This window comes from Larus michahellis, chromosome 7 (genome assembly GCF_964199755.1).
Source record: "Larus michahellis chromosome 7, bLarMic1.1, whole genome shotgun sequence".
In the NCBI taxonomy this organism is placed as follows: domain Eukaryota; kingdom Metazoa; phylum Chordata; class Aves; order Charadriiformes; family Laridae; genus Larus; species Larus michahellis.
In genome coordinates, this window is record NC_133902.1 from 23,098,352 (window position 1) to 23,111,857 (window position 13,506).

Consider the following 13,506-nt stretch of genomic DNA (forward strand, 5'->3'; position numbering starts at 1 on the left):
AACTTTAAACAAACTAGAAGATATTTTCCTACATAATTGAGTTCTTATTTTCAGATTTCTTCTGCAGCAGTAAAAAAAATGTTCACCATGATCATCATTAGGATACAGCTGTAATCCTCTGGCCTGAACCACAATTAACCAAGAATGACAATCTCTTCAACCCCTTACCAAATGTATTTTCATATGTAAGAACCTAACAATTTGAAAAAAAACCCATGAATTACCTTACAGATAAGTCTTACTTTAATAGTAACATTTTAATGACAAAACCCCAAATAATCAGTGTGTTAATATTGTTTTTCATCTGCAATACTGATGACCGAAGCATTAGAAGTTTAACATTCCTTTCTTAAACTGTTTCTATTTCACATAAGTATCATTTGTCTTCGGTGTTCAAACTAATGCTTTATTCATTGCTGCCTGTACAATACTGATTGACCTTGTAGATTAAGCTTTTGTATGATATTATATAAAACTCTTTACTGTAGTTAAGTGCAATTATATCCTACTGTAGTTAAGTGCAATTATGTCCAGAGAGTCTTCCATCAATCCCCTTTGTTTCAGATTCACCACAGTTTCCTTTTATACTGACTCTTCACTACAAAATCACAGCATACAGGAGCTCTGATTTCACTCAGTTTTACCAGTTGAGGTAGAAGAACAGATTCAGTAATATAATTTAGATAATTCACAAAGATGAGGATAAATGGGTCATTTAAGATCCAGGACTCACCATCATTTTCAACGTATATATTTATATACTTTTTAGTTTAAGCTCTTCTGTAGCCTTTTATTTTTCACATCTCATATGCTGAACTTCCTTCCTTTATTAATTTGAATTCTATCTTCCTGTCAAAAGCCAGGCCTTGTTCCTAGAAAGATCTATACCCATGCCTAGGTTTATACAACAGCTTGCTTCCCCATCCTTTACTTGCTCAGTCCTCCAAGTAAGAGTCATGACAGGTACCAGATGGATATAGAAAACAGACACAGTTTCTTCTGAGAATAATAGGAAACTATAATACAAAATAGTATCAAAGAGAATTAGATTTGAAGTGTGCTTGAAGTTCCTGATTTTCACTCTAACTTTTTTTTTATTCTTATCTGTTAATTTCATAGTAAGGCTGCAATGGTGGTTTGAATCCTTTCAGTTTTAAATTCTTGGTTTAAGATAAGTTTCTCTTAAGGCTGAGATTTAGTAAAGATAAGATCCTTCAGAAAGAAAATTTTAGATCGTATATGAGAATATATAAAAAATGGACTTTCCAGTCCCTGTTGCTTGTAGCTTATCAACAATCCATAACTAAGGTTTTTGATTGTGATACTTACTTAGTGCAAAGAAATTGTTTTAGAGTTTTTCTCCCCAAACAGTGATTTCAGATGCTACCAGGTATATAAAATCTCATCTTACAGTTCTGGAAAGTCAAATAAATAGATCCATCACCATGAACCCACAACCAGAAGTAAACACACTCCTTGATTTCAAAGGGAAATGTAACAAATATTTATACTCTAGTCCTCCAGTAATTTGTGACCGCACACAACCCTATTTATGGGAAAAGCCAATAAGAGTCGTTATAACAATTTACATTCAGCAGAGCTAAATCTTCGTTTACAAATACTTATGATTAGAACATACTTTGTTCTGTGTTTGCAAAGCAGTGGGAATACAAGCATTGAAGTGTTTTTCTAGCTGCAAAGTGAAGACTTATAAAAAATACAGTTGCTTTAGTCATTTGTTCAGGAAATTCAACAACCTTTGCAAAACAAAACCTGCAGAATAAACAGTGAGACAAATACAACTAGAATGTTTTTCCTTAATGCACCAATCAGTATCTACTACAGCATGGTCCGCTGTAATTCACAACTGTTTCATAGGAACACATGCAGGACATCTAATCACTCAAACTCTCTTCTTCCCTGCATACAGCCTCAGAGCACCCGCTCTAGCTCCATCAAGCCTAACACTTCAGCATTCCACAGATACCTTATGAAAGTTATATGAACAGATAAATAATGAATAAACAGAATTCCTTGGGATCAGGAAGTTTAAAGCTACAAACAAGTAGAAGTGACAGTCAAAGGACAATGTATTACTCAAGTTTTTGGGAAGGAAGGAGTATCATAGTTAACATAAGCATTCATAGAGTGTTGAAACAGCAACATTGGCAGCAATTCAGAGTACAGTAATAATAGAAAGAGACCATTTTTTTTAATAACAGATGCATAACGCAAGACCTCCCACTGAGAATGAGAGGAGACTAAGATTTGCAAAGTACGCTATTCTGTTTGGCTACTTTGAAGAGCATGATGACAAGAAAGTGTTATTCCCCAGCAGTAACATGAATTCTTTGTCAACATGGAAAAAAAATTCTGATTTTTCTTGATCTTAATACAAAGGTAAAAGGGCAAGCTAAAAAGAAGTCAAATTATTTGATGCAACTCCACATAAGCTTTTAGGATTTCACGTCTTCCCGTTTGTAGTATTAGCACAGCAAAGTTTAAGTAGTCTTAATTCAGAGATTAATAGCCAAGATATGCCAAATAGTTTTTACATTATAAGACTGGAGAATCCCTGATTAGTTTAAAGTCTCCTTAATGAGGCAAATCAACAAAATAATATGCTAGTCTGCTCACTGTGCCCTTATCTGCATTTATCTTAAAAGACTCAGCAGTTCCAGCAGTTTATACATGTAGTTTCTGAAACACTAAATACTTAAGAGCAGGCAGTCTTTCTTGGTCATGAGAAGGATAGTGTTTCTGGTCAAACATTTAATACTACTGTAATAATCAATCAAGAGTGATACTGTACATCCTGTAGCTTTAGTTTACCTGATTTTGAACAGAGTAATAATTTATATATTTTTTTTGGATAAAAAAGGTTATATATTTTTGAACAAGTCTTTTCAGCTTATACATAAAGATATGGAATGACTGATGAATATTCTACTTACGTTTGCATAAAATTAAGTAAGTTGAAGAGTTACTACCCAAGCTAGAACTCTTTCTGCACTATACACGTTCATGATATTTAGACAGTGAGGATAATTATTTAAGTAGCACAAATTTAAGGCTTAAGAGGTCTAAAAATCTGCAATAAATCCAGTAATGAAATGAATACTATTACAGTCTCATATTCCCTACTCCCCACCGCCATTTACCTCTTTGGAAGGGAGCTGCTAGCAATTATAGCTTCATTCTGAGGGAGTTTGTTAGGTCATCTAATGCTAAGGAATGTGGTTTTCCCTGGCTAAGTCTTTAATTATAAGAAACATTCACTTTTTCTCCTTGTCAGAGACAGAAGGAATTATAGCAATATTTATAATCAGGATGTCCAACTTTCCTGTTAACTTAACAACGTGACAGGCAGGAGAATGCACTGACCATTTTTGTAGAGTGCAAAGTCCACCTCCTCTTTACCTGTCTTTCCCATGCGTTTAACAGCATCATCTCAGACGCTCCTGGATTACCACATAGTCATCTTCATTCACCTTCCAGTGCGCTTAACTTAAGTTCTTTCTGTTAAATCAAAAGAAGCAGGTGTTAGTAGTACTCTACTAAGCACATTCATTTCTCCAAGCTTTCCAATAAAGCTGACTAAAGAAGTAAGAATACACAGTCTGGTAAGACTTCTAAAATGAAACAATCTACTAAGAAGTGCTTTTCCTAAGCAAAATTTAGTAACAAACAGCCAAAGGATAAAGAATCAGAACAACAACAATAAGAACCATTCCTCCCATCTGAGCGTAACAGCTTCTCAGAAACCTTCCTTTAAAATCAGCAGGGAAACAAAACCGTTAAGCATAGAATAACTTACTCCTGTGCGCTAAGTTCAGAGGACATGCAAGCAGACTAGTAGCAGAAAGAAACAAGGACAGATCTAGTTCACAGAGAAAGCAAACAAGGAGACAAGACTAACTACAAGACAGACAGCAGCAGTGTCCTCACCAACAAGGATGCAGTCTTATAGACCACAGCAGAACATTCACTGTGACATCACTAGGCCAGCAGTTATGAGACAAGCACTAGGTCAGGTCTGAGATCACACTGCAAAAACCACCACCAGACAAAATGCAGCACCAGGCACAGCACTAGCTTCAGAGATGGGTCTTAAATAGCTTTATGCAGAGGTGTGTGGGTAGAGATCCCAGGAGAAGCTGATTTGGGCAATTAAGGCCTATTGATGCACTCAGGGCCCTGAAAACTAGTTAGTTGAAGTTGACATGATTCCTTGAAGCTGAGAATAATCAGCTAACCTGCATGTTTTGACACAGCTGAATAATGTCTTCCCTGACAAAGGCACTAATTACTCCTACTGTACTTGGGTTATCACAGCTATTACTAGATTTTCTCTAGCTAATAGGAACATTGGTATATTTTGCAAGGCTTTCTCTGAGGGATTTCAACAAACTCTCTGCGGATATACTGGGAGAGATTTGTCAAGGCTAGTGACATATTTTATGCCTTCTGCACCGATATTTTCTACTGGATTTGATAAATCCAGTTTTCTTCAGAGAAATCAGAGAGCTGCTCAAAGGAAGCACTATGTAGCTTAAGCTGAGAGTTTGAGAGGACCCAAGCTGTCTTTGTGTCTGTTCTGAACAAGATTAGATTTAGGCCTGTGTAAATCACCTTAGGTACGAATTTGCAGAGCTTGTGACAGAGAGCTGTGGACTATGATTACACGCACACATCATGCCTTCCAAATAGGACTTTCCAACAGGACTGTGTTAACGAGGCCTTAATTTGATGTAAAACTGATTTGACAAAATCAAAAGAAGCAGCCATTTCAGGCAGGTTCAGTGTTTTTAACAATGCTCCATTTCTGATCAACACAACAGGAACATCTCTGTCTTTCCTTCCCCCTCTGAGAGTAGCACATCCCTCTAAAAGAATCATAGAATCATAGAATTGCTTGGGTTGGAAGGGACCTTAAAGATCATCTAGTTCCAACCCCCCTGCCATGGGCAGGGACATCTCCCACTAGATCAGGTTGCTCAGAGCTCCATCCAGCCTGGCCTTAAAAACTTCCAGGGATGGGACTTCCACCACCTCTCTGGGCAACCTGTTCCAGTGTCTCACCACCCTCATGGCGAAGAACTTTTTCCTAAGGTCCAGTCTGAATCATCCCATCTCTAGTTTTAATCCATTCCCTCTAGTCCTACCATTACCCGACATCCTAAAAAGTCCCTCACCAGCTTTCCTGTAGGCCCCCTTAAGATACTGGTAGGCCACTATAAGGTCTCCGCAGAGCCTTCTTTTCTCCAGACTGAATAGCCCCAACTCTCTCAGTCTGTCCTTATAGGAGGGGTGCTCCAGCCTTCTGATCATCCTCGTGGCCCTTCTCTGGACACGTTCCAGCATGTCCACATCTTTCTTGTAGTAGGGGCTCCAGAATTTGATGCAGTACTCCAGGTGGGGTCTCACGAGAGCAGAGTAGAGGGGGAGAATCACCTCCCTCCACCTGCTGGCCACGTTTCTCCTGATGCAGCCCAGGATACGATTGGCTTTCTGGGCTGCTAGTGCACACTGACGGCTCATGTTGAGCCTCTCGTCTACCAGCACCCCCAAGTCCTTTTCTTCAGGGCTGCTCTCAAGCCAGTCACTGCTCAGCCTATATCGGTGCTTGGGATTGCCCTGACCCAGATGGAGGACATTGCACTTGGCCTGGTTGAACTTCATGAGGTTGGCAGGGGCCCACCTCTCCAGCCTGTAAAGGTCCCTCTGGATGGCATCCCTTCCCTCCAGCGTGTCAGCCGCCCCACACAGCTTGGTGTCGTTGGCAAACTTGCTGAGGGTGCACTCTATGCCACTGTCCATGTCACTGACGAAGATGTTAAACAAGACCGGTCCTAGTACTGATCCTTGAGGGACTCCACTTGTCACTGGCCTCCACTTGGACATGGACCCCTCGACAGCCACTCTTTGGGTGCATCCGTCAAGCCAGTTCTTTATCCACTGAATTGTCAGTTCATCAAAGCCATATTTTATAAGCTTGGAGACCAGGAGACCAGGAGATCACACTGTCATGCGTGACAGTGTCAAAGGCTTTGCTCAGGTCCAGGTAAATGACGTCAGTTGCTCTCCCCTTGTCTATTGATGTTGTGACTTTCTCATAGAAGGCCACCAGGTTTGTCAAGCACAATTTGCCCTTGGCGAAGCCATGTTGATTGTACCCAATCACCTCTTTGTTATTCTTCTGCCTCAGCAGTGCCTCCAGGAGGATCTGCTCCATAATCTTACCAGGCACGGAGGTGAGACTGACTGGCCTGTAGCTCCCTTGTTCATCCTTCTTTCCCTTTTTGAAAAGGGGGATTATGTTTCTCCTTTTCCAGTCAGTGGGGACTTCACCAGACTGCCATGACTTTTGGAATATAATAGAGAGCGGTTTAGCAACCCCATCCGCCAGTTCCTTCAGTACCCGTGTGTGTATCCCATCGGGTCCCATGGACTTGTTCACTTTCAGGTTCATCAGATGAACCTGAAAGTGAATGTCTCTGCACAGCCAAATGAAGTGTGACTGAAGCACATGCGAGCACATTTGCACTAATATTAATCCAGAAGTAAAACCCCAGATATTGCAGGAGGGCCCTCAGCATAGAGCATCACCTCTAGGATAGCTCTGCTGAGGATACAGTAATTCACCTGATAAGTATTTTAGCACTAGTCCAGCTAAACTCTGTAGTCACAGCTGTGGTTATAGATGTTGGCCAGTTCACAGCTGGCAGCACAAGCATGCCAGAGAGAAACCATACGGTCATGTCATGTTGTTACTTAGATATAGCATAAATACTTTCTGCACGTGCTAGTCTCTGATTAATGTGTTCAAAGCTTTTTAGCACATCTCCAATCTGTTTCTGAACCTTAATTAGGAATTAAACCTGAGGTCCCTTAGAGCTGCTGGGATCTCCATGTGACTTTCCTTCTGGAGGCACAAAAGCATAAAAGTCTGTCATTGCTATTTCCACATTTATGTTAATTCAGTGTTAAGCTGGGCTTTCAAAGCTGTTAGGAGGAAAGCACATACTGTTTGTCTACTACAGCTGTTGAGTATATTTATTAAGTAAAAACAGAAATGTTCTAATGAAATTTTCTAGCTACAAAAAGAAATAGGTGTCATGTTTAGAACATGTTATATATGGTATTATATATGATCTGCTGGTGACTTTGTGAGAGTATTGTATGGACTAGAAAAAGATTTTTTGTGTTTTATTTATAATCAACTGCCAACTTTCCAATAATAGCAGTGATCTCATCAGAAGTGAAACAATATGTTCCAATAGACCAAATTCCTCTGGAGAAAGTGTAAGGAAAGGAACAGTTTTCAAAAAAAAACCCTCTGATTTTTGAAGACGAACATTGCTAAACTTTTGTGTAATATAAACTCAAAATATCAACCTTAAGTTCTTCAAAATACAGGAAAACTACAGAGGCCATGTATTTCAACTGCAATAATGTTTGCACAATGTCAGCTACGTGAGCTTACTTGTGAGAATTAATGTAGCACCTTTTGTAGAAGTCGTCACTGGAGCTTAAGCCACTGCAGAAGTAAATTTAAAATGAGACTCTTACAAGTATTTTTCTGACTCATGTACCCACAGACATATGCACTGATATGCTGAAAATACTGTGATACTGTGATAAAGCACTTCAGAAATGTCCCAAAAATATACTTAAAGAATGACTGTATAATAAAGTAGCTTCTAGTAAAAAATACATCACTTTAATGCAAACCACATTTGAAAAGCCGTAAGTGACTCTGTAAAGAGCTGGGGTGTTATACACCAAATGTGTACAATGTCCACCTGTGTCATTTATAGCAAAATACTCACGTGCAGAGTGGCATGTTGCAAATACAACAAAAACACAGCACCTTAAAGAAAAAAGGGTTTCAGTAAATAATATCAAAGCCCTGTGTGCACTAATAGGCCTTAACTGCCCTGAGCAGCCTCACCTGAGGCCTCCTCTGAACAAGGATTCCATATAAACTCAGGCTGGGGCCTGATTTAGCTCTGTTCCTGAGGGTCTGCATGGTCTCCCTGGTTGGACTGTGGTCCTGGTGTATCTGCTGGTCACCAAGCTGCTGGTCCTACCCGTATGCCTACTGCGGTGCTGGGGGATGGTGCCATGTTGGTGGGGCCCCAGGCCTGGGCTGTGGCTCCCCTCAGCTCCCAGTTTGCTCCCCCTGAGGGAATAGCCCTGCTCTTGGTGCTCCCTTCTGTATAAACAGTGCTCTAGCCTTGGTATTTTTATTTGTTTTAATGTATATGGGGTATAGCATTTGGGAGTGTGAACTGACCCGCTGTCCAAGGACTCCAGAAGCCATATGGTAAAAGTAATGGTTGCCTCTTTTTAGCAGGTTACTTTCCCTATGTAAAATGCAGAGGTAACAATAGAGGCGGTAACAGCTTTCCATCAGGGAGTAAAACCTGGAAAAGAGGAGGCTTTACGTATCACATGGAAGGAGTGGAGAAATAATTTAGCAAGGATCAGAAAAGATAGTAATAGTTACCATAAAGTTTAGTGCAATTTATGCAGTAGAAGTTTTACAGTTGCTCGTTGTGGGCTATTAAGCATAAGAGAGTGTGCAAATGAGCAGATTAAATAAGCAGGTTTTACTCTAGTTCTAAGGACTAAACTAACTTTTTCTGGGATGATGAGAGACATACTCAGCAAGTCAATACTATTTATATCTCCTTTACAAGGTATTAAAAGGTTTTCTTATGCTATTTATAGTGTTAAAATTAAAATAGTCTTATCTGATATATACTAAAGCTTATATTCATTGAAGGATAGCTTACAATAAAGAAAGATAACTTTGATAAATGTAATTCTTATCTAATAGCCTCTCAGGGAAAAGAAGAAAGAGCTGAAAACTTACTTCAGTGCTACAGCTCAGATCTCAAATATGTGATTGCTATCTTGATTTCCACAGTTACTTGATCAAGCCAATTTTTGTGAAAAAGGTATGCTATTCTAGAAACGTTAAGTATTCTTGAGTTTTAAGTGATACCGGGGGATGGCTATGCGTTATTTTTCCCAGAAACTTTGTGTTCTGAGATATACCCGTGTGCATCTCATGTTAGAAATCAGACTGTTTCTTCTACTCTGCTTATTAAAGCTTAAAGGATATCATGCCCATTCACTCATAGGTGGAGCAGGGAAACTGCTTTTTTGTGTATAGACAGACTTGGACAGAGTACAACAAGCTGTTGGTTAAATCTAAGCCTTGGATTAAAGATGCCTTTAATTGTACATTAAGGAAGCTTTTTAGATTGGAAATATGTAAAATGGATCATTTTTGCCCACGAGTGCATTAGACAATAACTGATGCATTAATGTTCAGATCTCTGCCTTCAAATATTGATTTCATGTGAAAGTTGGCACATCATACGAAGTGGTGTTTTTTGAAAGAGCTTGTTAAAGTAAAACAATATCCATTTTAATGCAGGTTTTCTTTTGTTTTAATTCTGGCTTTGGTTTGGCAAATTTGGTCTAGTAAGTCTTTTTGCTTCTGACTTTAAGGCCTTAATACGACCCTTCTCCTTTCAGAAATGCAAAAATTGAAAGGATATTGGAAGGCCTGGGTAAAGAAAGCATAAAGGTAGTATGACAACGTGACGAATTAAGTATCTTCATATAGAAATTCAAGACAAAGAGACTGCTTTGCTGATGTGACATCTTGTTGGGTGACTCATTCTGAAAGCCCTGTATCTTTCTACCTTAAGCCTGCAGCACCTCTCTGGTTCCCCTGCAGACTGCCTGCGCCAGGGAGTTCAGGAATTGCATAGGCTCCATCGGGCATATCTCTGCCTGGATTCTACTACCCCATTTTCAGTTCAGTCAGGTATTACAATATGAATGTAGATTAAGATTGCATTGCTATTTCTTTGCCAAATGACACCTCACATATTTGCTTATCAAAGCTTGTATCAGCAAGATGTTGTTATAATATGCTTGATAACTTCTGCAGTACTGACAGTAGCAACAATACTCTTCCCCCTGGCACCCCTCTCCCCCCCTTCACCCCCCCAAGGATTTGACATCACTAACAGTTGTTTCTACACTGTTGTGATAGATGGAAACAGTTTTGTGTGCTGTCAGCTATATGCCAGGTATGTACCCTGGGGCAGGAGGGATCAAGTGTGGTGTAGGAGAGAGGCCTTGAGGCAGGTTTGAGGAAGAAGCATGCAGAGGCTGGAAGGGGTTTAGACTGGTGAGCTGCAGCTCAGGCAGAGGATAAGCAGATGGACAGCACTCTAAAGAATGGAAGGAACCACATAGAGACCCAAAAGCACTTAGTGGAGTTTGCTGCAGCTCATTTAGTTAATCGAAACAAACACTGGAAGCAAGGAGCTGCACTGTAAAGACAATGGCTGGAAAAAAGTTCCTTGTTAACACTTTAATTTCTGTCTTCTATAGTTCACTAAGTGTTTTTCTATTTAGTAAGTTAATTATCCTAGACTATACAGAAATATAGTCCAGCCTTCTAGATATTCAAAGCCTTTTGAGCTTGGTTACATTGATACAGGAGACCGTCTTGGCAGATTCATTTTAAAGGGTTGGCCAAACTGGGTTCAATTCTAGCTGCTGCTATCACAAAGGTTAAATCCTGATACACTAGTGCCCCAGTGCAAGAGTTAGGCTTCCGTCCTATGGATGCCCCATGTGGAGGCAGGGAGAGGACTGTGGTCTGTGCGAGCAGGGCCCCTGCTCTGGATGATCCAAGGCCTCGGGCTGTGAGGTGCAGGCAGTGCTAAGCACACCTTTCCCACAGCCAGGTGGTCACTGGAGTGTATGGTCTGTACGAGCATAGCATGTTGCCTATGTACCAACAATAGGTGTAGCTAGACTGACCAAAACCTTTAAATAAGGTAAAGTCAAATCACTCAATAAGATATTAGCAACAATAAAGACAGGTACAGAAGGAGCAACTGGGTATAAGAAACTTATAAAGGGACTGCATTTAGATTTTCTTTCAGCAGAGGTTTTAAATACTCAATTACCTATTTAACTAGCTGATTGTTCTTTTAAGCTAATCACATTTATTTGCTTGTTTTTCGCTATCTCTGCTATGTAAAATCGACCAAATACAAGGATAAAAGCAAAGCGATACCCTGTGTGGAATAATTACTAAATTGGCCAAGAATACAAAAATACAGCATTGTTCACACATTAAGGAAAGTCATAAAATCAAGAGGCTTCTGAGGTAGAATACAGCCGCAGCTGGCACACGAAGAATGCAACATCTGTGATTCCCTGTACAAGGTTGTTTGCAAAACTACAGGAGGGATGGAACGGAACGCGCTTGTTCCGTGGCCTTCCCTTGTGACGAATAGCAGATATGGGGACGAGATGGTACTACGGAACTGATAAGCGGCCTACACGCTACCCGAGCCAACATTTCGTCGAATGTTGATGAAATGCTGTCCTTTTGTGCGAACTTTGCTCACCACAATGTACCAAAACACACCTCCATCCCGGAGGCTATCCGCCCCTGAGGTGTGAACACTCCTCCTTGAATACATTAATCATAATAAAAGTACGTATGACTAAAGTCACTCAAACTCCACTTTGAAGATAAAAAAATAATATAAAAATAGCCCAAGAGAGAGGGGATGTCAGGGAAGACACCATCACGAAGAATTCCGCCGCTGATTTCCGGGATCAGTCGACGGGCTGAGCCTTTCTTCCCCCCCATAGGGACGCCTTTGGGTAAGACTTCGATTACACCGAGCGCTTTCTCGGGGACTTAGAAATTTCTCTAGAGAATCTCTACCCTACATTTATAGCCAGGCTGTATTGTTTATAATTTTGTCGCGCGTTTGTATACTTAGCAATATCTTTATTTGCACGTGCTTTGCAGACAGTGTATTTATCACTGGCAATCCTAAAGAACCTGTATATCTGTTGTTTAAATAAACTGCACTGGTTAAGTAGCTAGCTGTTTCGCTTTCTCACTGAACGCGACCAAAACTTGAGAGAGGCCGTGCTAGTTCAGGAGCACGACTAGACTGAAGGTGCAGTCCACTATTAGTTTAATAGTTTAATACATATTAAACGCGATTGGACTGATAGTGCTGAATTGGGCATCACTCAGAATTTAAACCCAGCCACACCTAGCCTCCCACCTCGGTGAGGAGTGTTAGAATGCAAGGGGGTTTATCTTCTGCCAAAACCACTTGGCCCCGTTTCACCCAACACCCTGTCACTAAGAAAGAAGCAGCACGTGTAACTTCCCATATTCTAAATGCAATAGAGCTTTTAATTTAGAAGAGGAGGAGAGTAAATATTTGAAGACTGGCCTTCACAGTGTCTGAGGCTGTGGTGTGTAAGAAATGTTACTTCAATTAGTCTATTGTAGTTGTATGTTATGAATATCAGTTGTTATGATGGCCCTTTCATCCAACATGAACAAAAGTAATGAGACAAAATGCCATAAATGTTATACTGAACTCAGAAGAACAAGAAATCACTTACACAGGACAGATGTGTCTTCCTAGTTATCTCCATGTAGTGGAACATTTTACACGCAATGCTAACTTGTAGTTTGGGGATCTGTGGAGACAATCATTCTCCTTGTATAAAGCCTACTGGAATGTTTGTATTGAACATTCATAGTCCATGGTTTAAGAATCTGAAGTTTTCCGTTTGAATTTCCTTGACTTTGAGATGTGTATGTCATTCTGAATGCTATTTTCCTTCTTTCAAAGACTAGAGTATGATCCTTTGCATGTCTTACAAAATGAATGCAAAAGAACATGGTAATTATGTTCAAAACTGTTTTCTTAAGCTATTTTAAACAGAAAAATTAAACAGTTTAATTCCTTTGCATTACTTTGGTTCCTTGCAATGACCTGTAGCAGCCAACAAAGCAAATTAAAGTAGAAGAGGATTGTACTTTTGTAACATACTTGTAATGCAACCTTGCAGTAAGCTATTAAAAAAAAAATTACAACCCAAACCTAGAGAAGCTGTTATGCAGGTCATATTTTGTATTTAAAATTGTATAGATTTAAACATTGTATGAAAGTATTTTAAAATGGGAGAATTCTATAATCTGTTAATGCGATAAAGGTGAAAATCTGTACTTCTACCCTGAAACACAATATGGTTAACATTTTAGGAAGGAAAAAGAGGGTTTTTCACTTTCACAGGAACAAAACAAATGTAGGAAAGAGCTTTGTACTTTCACTTCCATGTAAGCACTGTATACACAGGTGAAAAATAATGGAGCAGAGGGCATAGTAGTTAGTGCTTTGTGAATTTGATGGACTTTTGGTGTGTGAAAAACATTTCATTTCACATTGCATTGTGGAAAAACACTACACTATGTTTCTCATGTTTTCTGTTCCTCCCAACACTGCTCATTGCTACTCAAGCTAGTATGTCCATTAATTGAACTTCAACTGAGGAAAATATTTTTTTGCAGATTCTGTTGTAGGTCTAAAGAATAACATTTCTATCAAGAAAGGTGAAAAAGAAAGTTTAACTAGTTTACAAGTT

At 39.7% G+C, this 13,506-nt stretch overlaps 1 long non-coding RNA gene across 3 annotated transcripts in view; it reads right to left on the reverse strand.

Moving 5' to 3' along the window:
- The window catches only part of LOC141746577 (uncharacterized), a 167,576-nt gene extending 163,488 nt beyond the window's left edge, over positions 1 to 4,088 (reverse strand). For all 3 annotated transcript variants that reach the window (XR_012588406.1, XR_012588408.1, XR_012588407.1), the window contains exons 1-2: positions 3,949 to 4,088; positions 3,421 to 3,519 (exon numbers count right to left, since the gene is read on the reverse strand). This is a non-coding gene — a long non-coding RNA (uncharacterized LOC141746577). The remainder of the gene's footprint in view (positions 1 to 3,420; positions 3,520 to 3,948) is intronic.
- Positions 4,089 to 13,506: the final 9,418 nt, after the last annotated feature.